We start from the raw sequence: 13,400 nt of genomic DNA, 5'->3' as shown, positions 1-13,400 counted from the left end.
CAACGCTATATTGCAGGAGTGGAAGATGGAGAGGTTTGGGCATGATGGCTCTAAAAGGTGTCTAGATCTTACCTTTCTAAGAGGATTGAAATTGGCTCCCACAGAAGTCACAGCAGTAATAATCTCATTGGTTTCTGGAAGACTCACAGCAAGAAGCCCCTAGAAGAGAGTAGGATTATTTTTACAGTGTAGGGTATTAGCATTGATCCTGGACTATAGCAAACCAGAGACATGGAGCCTTTTGTATACAAAATAGTTCTAAAGCTTGTAACCAAACCCTTAAAATTACATGGCTGCTCAAAACTGGGAGGATGGGTACAAGAATACAGCTGTTTTTCTCAGAGATAAATTGTTGATTTTTGCAAGTTTGGGATTGCTAATCTCAGCAAAACCCAAGCTTGGTAAAACGATTGATCTTTTTGGAAGGCTACACTCACTTGAGAGACCAGTCCCTGCTTTTCTCCCGGGACTGCAAAAGTGCACCTTTCAGGCCATGCTTTGAAAGGGATTGGATGTAATCTGTACCCTTTGCACGACATAAATGAATTAGATGAGATGAGGTACCAGAGTGTCCTCAGGTCTTACTTAAATATTAAGATCACCACAGTGTGTGCTTATGGTGAGGAGAGAGGATTTTTCTTCATCCATCTCCTGCCTGCAGAGAGAACTGCTTCTTTTGTGTCTGTTTGCTGTAGCTGTTGGCCAAATGCTCCCAGACTGACACAGCTATGATACTGTATTGTTACAGCTTGGGTTGCTCTCACCAGTCAAGTCCTGCTTGTTTTGGCAATGCAAAGGTTGTCTAGACTAAGTTCATGCTCTAGACTCCTCCATAGTTGGTGGAGAAAGTTCAACACCTCCAGAATGTAATTCATCCCATCCAAAAAAAGATGTCTAAGACAGGAAGAATGAATCACTCTCTGGGGGCTGGTGTGCATCTCTCTGTTCACTGATGATAAAAGAAGTCTAGACAATTACCTTAACCTAGACACCCAGCTGTAAGATACCTTCAGCTGTGTGAGATCTAGCTATGCTTTCAGGTCCCAAAAGACAGATTTCAAAACCCCTGTTCAAATGGGAGGTAGCTTTCTGATTTCCCTGCAGCTTTCAAGCTCAAGTCACTTTTGACAATCAGCCTTCTTCTGTCTCAGTGAGACACACGGAGCAGTTTTACCACAACTGAATAGCTTTTTAATGAAAGGGTTTTTACCCTCAGTCCCATCTGGGACTTGTCCATGAGAAGTTGATGATGGTTTGAGGACTGTTTCTTCCTGTTACTTGCTGAATCATTGCACCATTAAATATTGCTGCATAATTTCCTCACAAGAAGCCTGTGGCATGTAGATAATATTCAAAATGTGGTCCCCATTGGTTACTTTGATTGAATACATGCCACACATGATGTCTTCCATGAGCAGGAGCACAGCTCTTCATCTGGTAGTTGCAAACACATTTGTGAGTTCATTTCTCATGGTCTGAAATTCATCTCTCATCCTCACTCTAGCCTTCCTATGAGCTCATTTGTTACAGCCTTTGGGGAAAGGCAGACAGGAAAGGGCACTGGATGACTGTAGAAGGAAAGGGAGAATGCAGTAGAGTAACCAGACCATAAGGAGTTGCAGTGCATCCATGGGACCCTGGAGAAGGAGGCTGCAGTAGAGGCAGCTGAGAGGAAGTAAAGCCTCTCACATTGGGCAAGCAAAGAGCTGCCATATGCACCATTGCAGTTCCTCACTGCCCACCTTGCCCCATGGAGATGACCCTTGCAAGAGCAAAACTGGTAGAGTAGCCCAGGGCGTTTGAACACCAGCTGCTCCCTTTTCTAGCTCATGTCTTAGAGCAAAGCCACCTTCAGCTGATGTTTCCATGAAGAGACCAGGCAGTGAACAGCTCAAGCACAGCCCAACTTCAGCTCCAGGTGGCTGTCTTGGCTCCCAGGGTGGTGATACCTTTTCCTGTTTGACTGCAGAGTAGATAGGTGAGGATGATGATGTCACCAATGGGACAACATGGTTCACCAGCAGGGGCTGGCAGATACATTGCTCCAAGGGCAGGGTGGACTGTTGGAGGGGGACTTTAGGCTGATGGCGTGTGTGTCTAAAGCTTTCATCCCGGGCAAGTTAAAAGGAAGAGACTCCTCACCTCTGGGGGCTCTGCAGAGAACAGTGCCTTGAAATACACAAATAATTACTTTGACTATTTTGCTTTTAGATACCTTTTTGCCCTTGCCATTCAATATGGAAGCGTAGTCTTCAAGGAAAATACCAAAACATTTGGTCGTTTTGGTTAACAGAAAACATTCCCTTTCTCAAAGATGCCTTTTGTCCCTTGCTTTAGGCAGTAAGTTTGGATGAACCTTGAAATGTTGGGTTTTTTGTGTGCTTATGTGCATTTTCCAGTTGCCAGAAAGCATAATTTGCCCAGTGATGTTACAGGTGCCTCTTTGCCTCCCCTGCCAAGACATCTGCCCACTGCTGCCTGCAGCAGCCCTCAGTAGAGTCCGAGCCGAAGCGATGGATGTGTTTCTCTCCAGGAGTTCCCAGCTTCAGCCCACACCGTGTCAGCTCTGAATGCAGCCTGCCAAGGCTCAAGCAAATACTCAAGAAAAGGTTGAGGTATTCACCGAGCTCAAACTATTGTACAAGAAATACCCTGAAGCTAAAACAGAGCTATGAGACATCATCACACAGAGTCGCTTCCCCCACCCCAGCAGGCACCATGCCGTACCAGACAAACTCCTCCAGAGAGGATCCAGGCAGAGATGTTTGCTTAACACAGCAGCTCTTTGAAAAGGCAAATAAATGGACAGTGAAGCTACACAGACATGTCACTGTGCAGCGATTTCCGTTTAGCATTTACATTTAGTGCCAGGAAACCCTGACTCATGAATATGAAATCAGAAGGAAAGGAAAGGAAGAAGGCAGTTGTTCATTATTAGAGCTTCGAATTGGGCATGTGGTGGAAATTAGCATTAAAAACCACGTAGGTTATAAAGAGAAGGGCGGGATCTGATGGCCCAGGAGGCTTGAAGATCCCAGCTTTGCAATCAGGGTATGTGCTTTTGTGAGGTGCTCTCTGCTCGTAGGCAAAGCCTCATGAAGCGTTATTGAGCCTTGAAGCTCAGGGTTACCCATGATCAGTCTCTTGCTCGCATAGAGGCGGGGGAAAGCAGATCCTGAGTATTCTTGGAGATCCTCCAAATTCACAGCGAGGCAATGGTGAGCAAAGGCAGGGAAGAAGTAGTTATCAGAAATAAGAGAAATAACCAAGAGCAATCTCCAGGGGAAAGGAACAACCTCAGATAGGAATCCCAAGGTCCAGAAAAGAAAGCTCACATTTAATTGGAACTCACTGGGGGTCAAAATGAAGGAGCCCCAATCCTTCTGCAGGTGGGATTCCCCATCTCTGCTCCACGCCCAGGAATATCCTGTTAAAAGCCTGGCTCCCTTTAACTCAAGCTGCCTTTCGTCCAGCCATGAATGTGGGACACCATCCTTCTTTCTGCTCCTATTTCCCCTTGCAAAAGATGAGCTTGCTTTCCTTGCACTCCCAGTGGAAGGATGTGGGTCAGAAGAGCAGATGCTATTGCAGCAAGCAGAGACATTGCTGCAGAGTGGCAAGGGCTTGATTTCCAAAGCAGCTCTTTGCATACAACCCTGGGAGTAGCCCAAGGCAGCGAGGAAAGATGCCATCCCTGCTATTGTCTTCATCTGAAGCTGTCCAGCTGTGCTGTATATGTACCCCTCTATTTCTTTACATCTTGGTAATTCCAGTGCCCTTAAAATATAACGAGAAGTAATCTATCAGCATGGGGGACAGCAGCTCCCAGCAACAGCAAAGGATTTGGCAGATGCTCCAGGCTGGGAGCATGAGAGGTGCCATGAAACGCTGGCTACAAGATGGGCTGGGTAGGCTGTTGGGTGATAGGTGGAGTGGGCAAATGAATGTGTATGAGCCTAGGGTGCTCCTCACCCAGGTGTCCCCGTGCCACCTCTGCCCTCGGTGACAAAACCTGATGATGGCTGTTTTGCAGACCTAAGCTTCTCCCTGCGGCTGGGCCATGGGAAGCTGCCTGGCAGGGCTCTCATCCATTCCGTGCTGGTTGTGACAGCTTCAGAGAGTCATTAGCAAGCAAGGCGCGCTTGACGTGAATAATTAAAATACCTGCTGTGCTTTTAAATAGTTCAGAGCCAGCCTTGGAGCTGCGTGCATGAGCGATGGCTGCTGTCGTTGGAGGAGGCCGAAGGAAAGAGGAGGGCTGATATCCAGTGGGAAATTAAGGGCTCTGTGCTCCTTTTTGGCAGGAGAAGGGCTGGTGCTGGTAGATGCTATAGGAATTTGGGCAGTACCTACCCCTGAGTGCAGACCGGCACTGCTCTCCTTAGTGATGAATGGGCATTTTGGTGCAAACCTCCCCAAAGTCTTCTCTCTGCCAAAGGTTTGAGAGGTGGCTGAGCTCAGAGCCCACTCGGGGGCTCCAAACCCATGGGATGAGGATGTGGGGCAGGAGGACAGGGGCAGCACCGCAGCTTTGGGGACAGCAAGTCACTCCATCAGGCAGCACTGGGCACCTCGCCTGAGCTCACAGAGGTGGAGTCTGCAGAGGATGCGCTGCCTTTTCCAAGGATGCTGTTTCCCCAAGATATCAATTAGACACTGAAATGAAAACAGTTTCTGCATGAACAATTAACAAAGAGTTTCCCGCAGTCTCTCGGCAGCCGGACTCCCTCTGTTCCTGCCATGCTGCTGCTACCCCCAGCTGCCTCCGAGTTTATATCACAATAACACGGATGGGCCCTGTCCCCCACTGCCGAGCAGCTTCATCTAACAGGGAATGATATCAAACGCCACGTCGGTGTCAGTGCTGCTGGAGCGTGGAGCTGGGAAGCTGTAAATCATCTCTTCTTGCAAAAACAAATGGGTTTCTAGGCAGGGGATGGAGGGAAAAATGACATTCCCCATGAGTTGGTTTCAAATTGAATTAAACAATTGGTTGACCAGACTTATATTTTTTTTTTTGCCTATCTATATTTTCCTGTGGAGAGCCTGGGCAATTCCAGTTTGGGGTCACTATGTAGTGGTTTTTTTTTCCTCCTTTTTTTTTAGCTCAGCCAATGATCCAAAAAATCGGTTATTTTCACAGCTTTGCCATGAAAACCTCCAGGGCAGGCGAAAACAGAGTTTCTAGTAGAGATAGGAAAAAAGGCTATTTGGGGACTGGGGCATGACACGGTGAAGAGGGAGAGAGAGGTGTGTGCCAACAGCTTTGCAGCAGGGTGTGAAAGGTATCCTGATGTTTGCTCCTTTCCCTGGACTTATGTGAAGAGTGGGATCTGCTGCCTGCCCCCCTTGCCCATGGCCCTTTGCCCACAAAGGATCAGCAAATTAGTCTTCTTCTGCCCCTATTGCAGAATGCTATCTGTCTTAAGACTTCCTTTAATTTAGAGCTGTGTAGAGTTTGAAAAGCCCTTCAAATTCACTTGGGCTGATGAATTGGTAATTGAGTGTACCTGGATGCTGGTGCCATCTCTGCCTTTCCTTGCGTTTGTATCAGTCTGTGTTTGTTTTCCCGAGCTGTAAATCACTCAGAGCTTGGAGAAGCTTTTATCAAATCCTGCTAGGAGGCAGTTGCTTTCCTTCTCACAAACACATTGCTAATGCCACGTGGAACCCACTGGCTTTTCTGCTCATTTAAAAACAATGAGGAAGTTATTAAATAGGAAAAAAAAAAAAGCCCTTAGCAACGGGTGGGCAGGAGGAGGAACTAAATTGCTCCTGTTTCTCCGGTGCTTGCTCCTTCGGTCTAATATCTGTCCCATTGATCTCCTAATATGCGCTGCTTTGAAAGCCTGATTTATTGCCCCATGCTCTCTTATCTCCCTGCGTGTCTCAGTCTGTTAGAGCCCTGTTAGAGCACACGTTGTTCTCGGCTTCATTAGCAACCAGGCAGGTCGGCTGCTGGTCCTTAGTCCAGCCTCACACAAGCAGCCTGCCACGTCCTGCGCTGCAAACCAGTGCCCTTTTCTCTGCAGGATGCAGCCCACCCTGGCCAGTGCTGGGCATGGAGAGTTAAGCACACGGTTTAAAGGAGTCAGGGTCTTCATCTTAAGCTCTCCAGCTTCTCCAATGTGTCCTTGATGTCCACTTTTCCAGTGGCCTCTGAAGATACCTGTCCCTCTCCATCAGAGGGACCACAGCTGACTCCATTCTCACATTATCCGTATCCAGTGAAAGCGATCTATAGCTGATAGGTTTGGCAAAAGGGAATTTCAAATGGAAGATGTAACAGTCCTGATTTGCAGTTGTTGGAGCTGCTCCTGTCCCTCACCCAATGGAGGAGCTGAAACAGCACCATGCGGCTGCTGTACCCCATCAGTGCCGCTATCTTTTGAATATAGATTGTTTTCAATGAACTGTTAGGTGTTTTTTTGCTCAGGGGGAAAAAAATGGCAAGTTATTGCCATGAACACAGAAATGTGAGAACTTTGCATGAGAGCATTTCATAAGCATAAAATAAGGCAAACTTTGCCAGAGCGATTATTCATTACAAATTGTTCATTCAGCTCTAATTGCTTGGATCTAGCTGTTGTTAGGAGGACTGTGTGATGCCTTTGTAGTACGTAGTTAAGGTCAGAAAAGTGATGGTAGGAATGACTTCATGTTAAGTCAAGCTTTTGTTTGGGTGTAACGCTTCTATATCTGCTTAGCTTAGCAAGGGAAATAAATGATGCTGCCTGGCTACTTCTTGTCACTATGCAGCTGGATAGCTAATAGAGAGTGAGTTGTGCCTTATTGACTCCCACTTTCTCTGTAGAAGGAATAATTAAATTTACCTATGGAGTCCCCATCTTCTCATGCATCGCAGCCTGCAACTCTCCTGCATCTTAACTGACTAGATTAGAGATCATGCATGCAGTGATCACTGTTGAGAAAGGATCCGGTATGGCTCTTAGATCCCAGGTGGTATTTGCAGGACACTGCACTTAGGAAAAGCATCACTTTTTTCGCTTGTAACCTGGCAAAATGTGTCTGGAAACCCAGAGGAACAAGCAACGGGGAGCCCCACCATCTGTCTTCCAGCAGCATCTTCTGAAGTGGAACTGCACTTTAAAGTCTCGCTAGTTCAGCCTTTCACTTTGCAGAGTACGTGTCCATCTCTAAGATACCAGCTCATTTTTTCATACCCCCATTATATTCCCATCCGGCATACACTCCTGGAAATCACCAACCAAACATTCGCCTACCCGCATTCAAATACCTGCCCTTGCTCTTGCTCTACTGTCCTTTTTCCAATTTGGAGATTATATTTTGTAACTGACCTCCAACTACCTACTGCCTCCCTGTGACACTTCTCACCCTTGTCTACCTGATTGATTGGTCTGTTATGCTCTCCACTCTCCTGATGACTTACAGATTGCCTGGTATCTGTCAGAGGCTCGCTTTTGTTCTGTAATATTTATCCTTGGTGTTTTGCAACGCCATTCTTTCTCCCTGTCCACTGTCCTCCACCTGCCTCTCTTGTGAATGGATAATTTGGAAGAAAGAGAAGAAAACTTCTGTGTAAAGAACCCTGCCTGCTGTGAGTTCACACATACACCGGTTAAAAAACACATTCAAGACGCTGTCGTTTTCAATGGGGCTCTTTCTTTTCTTTGCACCATTTGGAGGTAATAAAGTGGCACCAGATCAGACTGCGATCAGTGACACAGCTTGGAAGGCAGCCTTCTACAGAAAATCTCAACTGCATAAGTCAATGAAACAGCGACAGGGCAGGGAACAATCTTGTGTTTAAAGGGATGTGTAGGTAGGAAGGTTCTGCCTCTACTGGGGGAGAGGTCTGGGACGTGTCCCAAATCCATCCATCTCCCTGAGCTTGTCAGAGGTTGTCCAGCTCTCTGATGTTGTTCCAGGCTTGTCCCAGCTCTGTCCATCACTCTGACATTTAATTAACTGCCTGTTCTCCTGCATCTTACACTGGATTTGTGCTGTCTTTCTGAAATACCTCTTAGGTCATGTCTGAATATTACTAACGGGAGGAATAATAAAATGGTTGTCACTAATATTGCTATTATTGTTATTATGTTGATGATAATAAAGCAAGACATTGACTATCCCAAAGATTCCTGTTACGATCAGTGTTGCTTCTTCTTGCTGTATTGGTTGTCTTGCATCACAGTGGACAGGATCTTGACAGCAGTGGTAAAGCATAGAGAGCCCTGGCCAGCCAAGCATCCAAAAGTAAAAGAAAATCAGAGGGGGTTGGAAGTGACCAGTGAGGACAATAAAATCACACTTGAGATTTGAAAGCACATATATGAGACCAATCCCCAGGTGTAAGGATGATTAAGCAGCTTATTAAAATCTGTCTGTGCCGGGTGGTTGGTGCTGGTGGTGGCAGTGGCTCCTCACCCCTCCAGAAGCTCTGTGTTGATGTCTGTCTTGTACCATCTGCCCTGTGCATGCTCATCTTCCCTGCATCTCTCTCAGTCTCTGTCTGGCCTCTGTCCCATTCTTCTTACTTCAGGTCCCTTCCACTATTTCTTACAGTCCTTCTTTCACTGGCACATGGATTTCTTTTCCCTTTTAGATACTCTGTCGAGCAGCCGGTCTCATCTGGACGTCCCCTGGGTTCTCTTCCTTTTCACATCTGGTTCCTGTGTCTCTCTGTGTCTGATTCACAACTTGAGTAGCTGTGGTGTCCCTGGGATGGCTTCATGTTAATCAAGCCATCAATCGACCCTTTGTACCCCTTGATGAAACTCCCTCTTATGTTTTCTGATTTTTTCCTTGCAGTTTGAACACCGGGCTTGGTGACCATCCTGTGGGATCCCAAATGCTGTGTCCAGCGTGCCTCCCAGCCCCTGCAGACAACAACTAGGAGACATTCATGACTGTGGCAGGAAACAGCAGCGACACTCAGGCACAAAGGTAAGGGGTGGCCTTGTCGATTGCATCTCTGGAATGAGAAAAGTAGCTGGTGTGAGACTGATGGCCATGGGAGAGATCCAAGGGGGATTGTGTGCATGGAGGACTGGGTCATGAAGGGGAGACTCATGGCATTCATTTCCAAGAGGAAAGAGGCTGGTGCAGTGATCCGGAGTTGTGTTTCTCACATCTCTGTTCTTGCAGTTGTTTATGGAGAGCCTCTTGTCTCTTGGTCAAGCATGGACCTTCCTGGGGAGCCCCTGAATGGTTGAGCTGTGGCAGTTGCACTCCTAAAAGTGTGGTAGCAGTGAAAGTTATCATGGTTATAATTTTGAGTTTTAATCATTTAAGGTTGAATTCACATTCTTCTGCTAGAATTTAAGGAATATCCCCTGTTAAGAATTAAGGAACGTGGAAAAAGTGGGTTTTTTTCCTCCTCAGATTAGAAATACAGTGTGCGCCTCCATCTCAACTTCTACAAAATTGCATTTTACAAAGCAGAAAGAGAACATCAGGTTCATGTTGTTGTAACTTAGTTTTCTAGGAGGAGAGTTTGCCCTGTGTTTCCTGTTGAAATGGCTAGCCGTGCTGGACATGCTGAAATTTCCTCTCTCTTTCTCATCTTCACATTGACATTATGAAAAGGGTTTTCATCCATCCGTCGGAAGAAAAAGATAACTTTTGTACAAAGGTGCACAGTCAACAGGGTTGAGGTTTTTTTTGGGTAGCATATAATTTTTTTTTCACCCTGTTATTATTTAAAATATGCTTTCTAAGAGGACAAAAGGGGATAGTTTAATGGAAACAAATTTCTGAAGCAAAATGTGTAGCTGGATAAAAAAAGATTATTTCTGTTATTGCTTCTGTAGACAGGTGCATTTGGCATTTGAGTACAAAAGGTGTTAAAAAGTGTGCTTCAACTTCCCTTCAGTGCGCTGTTGAGATTGAAAAGAGTAATTTTTGGAGAAAAACTTTTCTCCGAGCCTCCATTTCCAGCATTGTCAGGTTTCTCACAGCTATTATCATGTTTTCACCTTTGCTTCTTTCACCTCATTTGTCCTTTCTTGAAGAAAATGCAGCGCTGGTCAAAGGTGTGCGGTCCACTGGTTGGAACTGGTTTGAAAGGGAGGCACAGTGGCGCTGGAGGTGCACAGGCATCTCTGAAGGCCAGATGGGACTGTGAGGATACAGTCCCTGATGGGAGGGAGGGAAAGATTGAGAGCCTGGCCTGGGGGTGGTCCTTTTGAAAGCATCTACAGATCTAGAGCTCTTAAGCCACCCTTTCCAAAGTGACTTTTAACCAATTAGGAATCTAAGCACCACTGAAGATAAGCAGAGTTTAGGTGCTCAGGTCCCTCCGGGCAGACAAAAATATCTCAGCAATGCAGACAGATAGACAGGGTTGTCTGTCCTGATGGATCCAGACCCAGAGCCAAGCAATGAATTACAAACATAAATGCCAAAAGAGCAGGCATGGGACATGAAGGATAAAAGACAGTTGTGTTATTTGAGCTGATAAGCTCTGCGTCTTGAAGATGCTTGCATCAAAGGCTCCTGCAGGGTTTCACAATTGAGTGTTATACCATCCAGCCCTGAGTTACCAAAGATGTAAAACTGGACTTGCAGAGAAAGCTTCATGCCTGCCACAAAGGAGCAGAATAAGAGTTTGTTTTGAGAACTATTAGGCTGAATAATTTGGGATTGGTCTCTGTGGACACTGAGATATTGCTCCCCACAGAACAATTACTGCCATTGATGCCTCAGCTCCCTGGATCCTTCCTCCCTCTTCTCCGCAGCCTCTGGGTCAAATGCTGCTAGACAGCATGAACAATATTTCACCCTTCTTTGGTAATTATTATCCCTTCTATTCATTTCTCAGAAGCCTTTTCACAAGCAAGAGGTATTTTCAAGGGTTGCAAGCATTCATCTCACTGTACATTTCCGTGGCTATTTTTCTTGGAAGAGCTGAAGAGATAATTTACTTTATTAGACCAAATGAAAGGAGCTTATGAAGACAGCCTATGCAGGAGATTTGGGAGCAATAGAGGAGAGCCCTCTGACATTGCCACTTTCACTTCTTGCAGAAGATGAAAAGTAGGTGTTGTTGTTTAGTTTTGTGCCATTCTTCTTTATATTGTGTAGGCTCTCTTTCAAACAGCTACTGCTGAGGTCTGCATGGTCCCATCACTGGTCTAGCCAGTAACATTTGTAGGGAAGCATAACATCTTTGATTGGAAAGCCTGGAGGCTCGCAGCACTGGATTGATCATCTGGGGAGGAGGTTCTCAGACTCTGGTGAGGATCCACATGATGGGGAGCCTTGGCCAGCCCATCCCTGATGTGGGCAGGTAGCCGGAGACACCCGACTGCGCAGACCCTTCTCCAAGCGGCTTCATGCAATGAGCAGATAACTGAAAATCATCTCCTGGGCAATTCAGTTCATTCATCAATTAAATTGTTTGCTGTGAACAGTTTGGCCCCATCCAGCTCCAGGATTTCAGCCTTGTAATTTTGCTGGCAGAGGACAATGGTGCCATGTCCGTGAAATCTGCCTGCCAACTGCTTCCCCTGCTAAGCATTTTCTAGGCTAACGATCTCAAAAACCTTGCCAGCAGCCCCAGCTCTGTCCCTTTCAGGGCAAGCCACTCATTTAAACATGAGCACCTCTAAATGACTCCATCTGCTAAGTGACGTTAGTAAAGAAAAGATTATAGCAGGAGTTATTGCCGTGTCCTCGGGTTAGAACCCTGTTATAGAATGGGCTGGAAGAACAAGGGGACTGTGAGGAGCCGAGGCTCAAAACCACCTGGGCGACTGTCAGCTTGATTTATTTTCTTGCTCATTAGATAAATTAGAAAACTGGCAAAAGAAATCATTGCCCACTCTCAGATGCTTGGTGACCTGCCATGTGGCACGGGATGCTGGCTGCAGGGAGACGCGGCTCCTTTGCACCTCCCTGGCCCCTCTTCCCCAGCAGGAGGGCAGCGACATGGGATGGGACCTTGATCTGTTGGTGCCACACATCTCCTTGGCGGTCCTGTCATCCTAAACCATGAGACTGACCCACCTGGTGACCACTGGCACCCACTAAAATTTTGGTTTTCTCTAATACCGTTGATTTTTGCTTGCTTGTTTATGAACCAGGCTAATTTTTGTCTGTCAGAAGGATGGAGCTTAATGGTCAGATTTCCTCTTAATCCCTGGGTAAAATTCACTTTCCAGGAGGTCAGACTACAGTTACAGTGCCTTCCAACCTAAAACCCCAATGAAATATTCAAACTACATAACCAAATGTTAAATTCAGATCTTTTAAGCTCTCTTCAGTATGTTTAGCTGCATCTGATGCACTTCCATAGTATGAAACAAGGCCATTCTTATATTCTCACACACATAGTATTTACATACAAGTAAAAGCTTCCAGCCAGGATGTGCTATTAAGAGACTGCAACACATTTCTCAGCCAACGTGGAGGAATCCCTGCTGCAAACAGATGCTGAAACAGGGGGAGGAACAGGGCAGGGATTTCATGGGAAGGACTCCTCGGGTCCCAGCCTCTGCAAGGAGGTACAGCAATACCTGCCCTGCTGTCCACGGTCAGAGCAGATTTACTCTGTTCTCCATGCCTTTTCTTCTGTCCATGGGACTTCTGCACTGCCTGCACTGGGTCCTTGTCACCCTGTCTCTGATGGGACATGTGTGTCCCCACGGCTCAGCCTGCTGCCAGGTGTGTGCCCATATGTGCAAATGCTGCTGGGCGGCACAGCGGGGAGGAGATGGGGCTAATTCCTTCCTGAGACTCACAAGGAATCGGCTTATAGCCTGAAGCTCTGATTACTGTTATCCTGGCCAGCGTGATGGTAACCACTTCCTGAAATTACCCAGCTTTTTCCAACATCTAGGGGCTGGTTTAGACTCACCCGACCAATGTAAGCAAATTCCAGCCCTGGTTTCACCCCCAGTGGGTTTGAGGGGCTGTGTCAGTGCAGACTCAAGGCTGAATGTGGGGGAAGAAGTTTGAACCCTCAAATGCACCCAGTGGGAAGTGTGCCTGGGTGTGATGCCTGATCCCACCTGCCAGTCGTGATGGGGCTGATGCAGAGCATCACCATCAGCCCCTTTCCAGGTGCCATGCTGGAGCTGAGCGCTCAGATTCACCTGCTGGGATCCTGGCAGCTAACGTGCCTCTGAAATGGCCGGCAAGGCATGGATACTGTCAAGTAAAACGCGGAGTGAAATGTTTGGCTGATAGGATTAAACTGTGAATCCCACCTGTCTGCAGCATGAGATGTGGTACCACATGCTCCCACCTGCTGCTGCTCCTTGTCTCCCACTGCTGCCTGCCGAGCCTGTCCCGCTTGGAAATTAAAGTGGGGAAATCAAAGTCCTTCTCCCTCCTCTCCTGCTGTGCCTCTCAGCCACTGACATTAACACTGGAATGGCTGACATTAGCTTTGAATGGATTTTAATAACCTCCTT

The 13,400-nt window shown here is 46.7% G+C and overlaps 1 protein-coding gene across 3 annotated transcripts in view; it reads left to right on the top strand.

The window, feature by feature from the left end:
* Window positions 1-13,400, top strand: part of ELFN1 (extracellular leucine rich repeat and fibronectin type III domain containing 1) — a 106,089-nt gene that overhangs the window by 48,843 nt on the left and 43,846 nt on the right. For all 3 annotated transcript variants that reach the window (XM_062613589.1, XM_062613588.1, XM_062613590.1), the window contains exon 3: window positions 8,794-8,928. The gene's annotated coding sequence lies outside the window, so the exon portion shown is untranslated. The remainder of the gene's footprint in view (window positions 1-8,793; window positions 8,929-13,400) is intronic.

The sequence above is a fragment of the Pezoporus occidentalis genome, unplaced genomic scaffold, assembly GCF_034315485.1.
Source record: "Pezoporus occidentalis ecotype Australia unplaced genomic scaffold, CSIRO_AGI_Poc_V1 ctg169, whole genome shotgun sequence".
NCBI classification, from domain to species: Eukaryota; Metazoa; Chordata; class Aves; order Psittaciformes; family Psittacidae; genus Pezoporus; species Pezoporus occidentalis.
The sequence above is the reverse complement of the archived record's forward strand: the minus strand, read 5'-3'. Positions and strand labels throughout refer to the sequence as shown.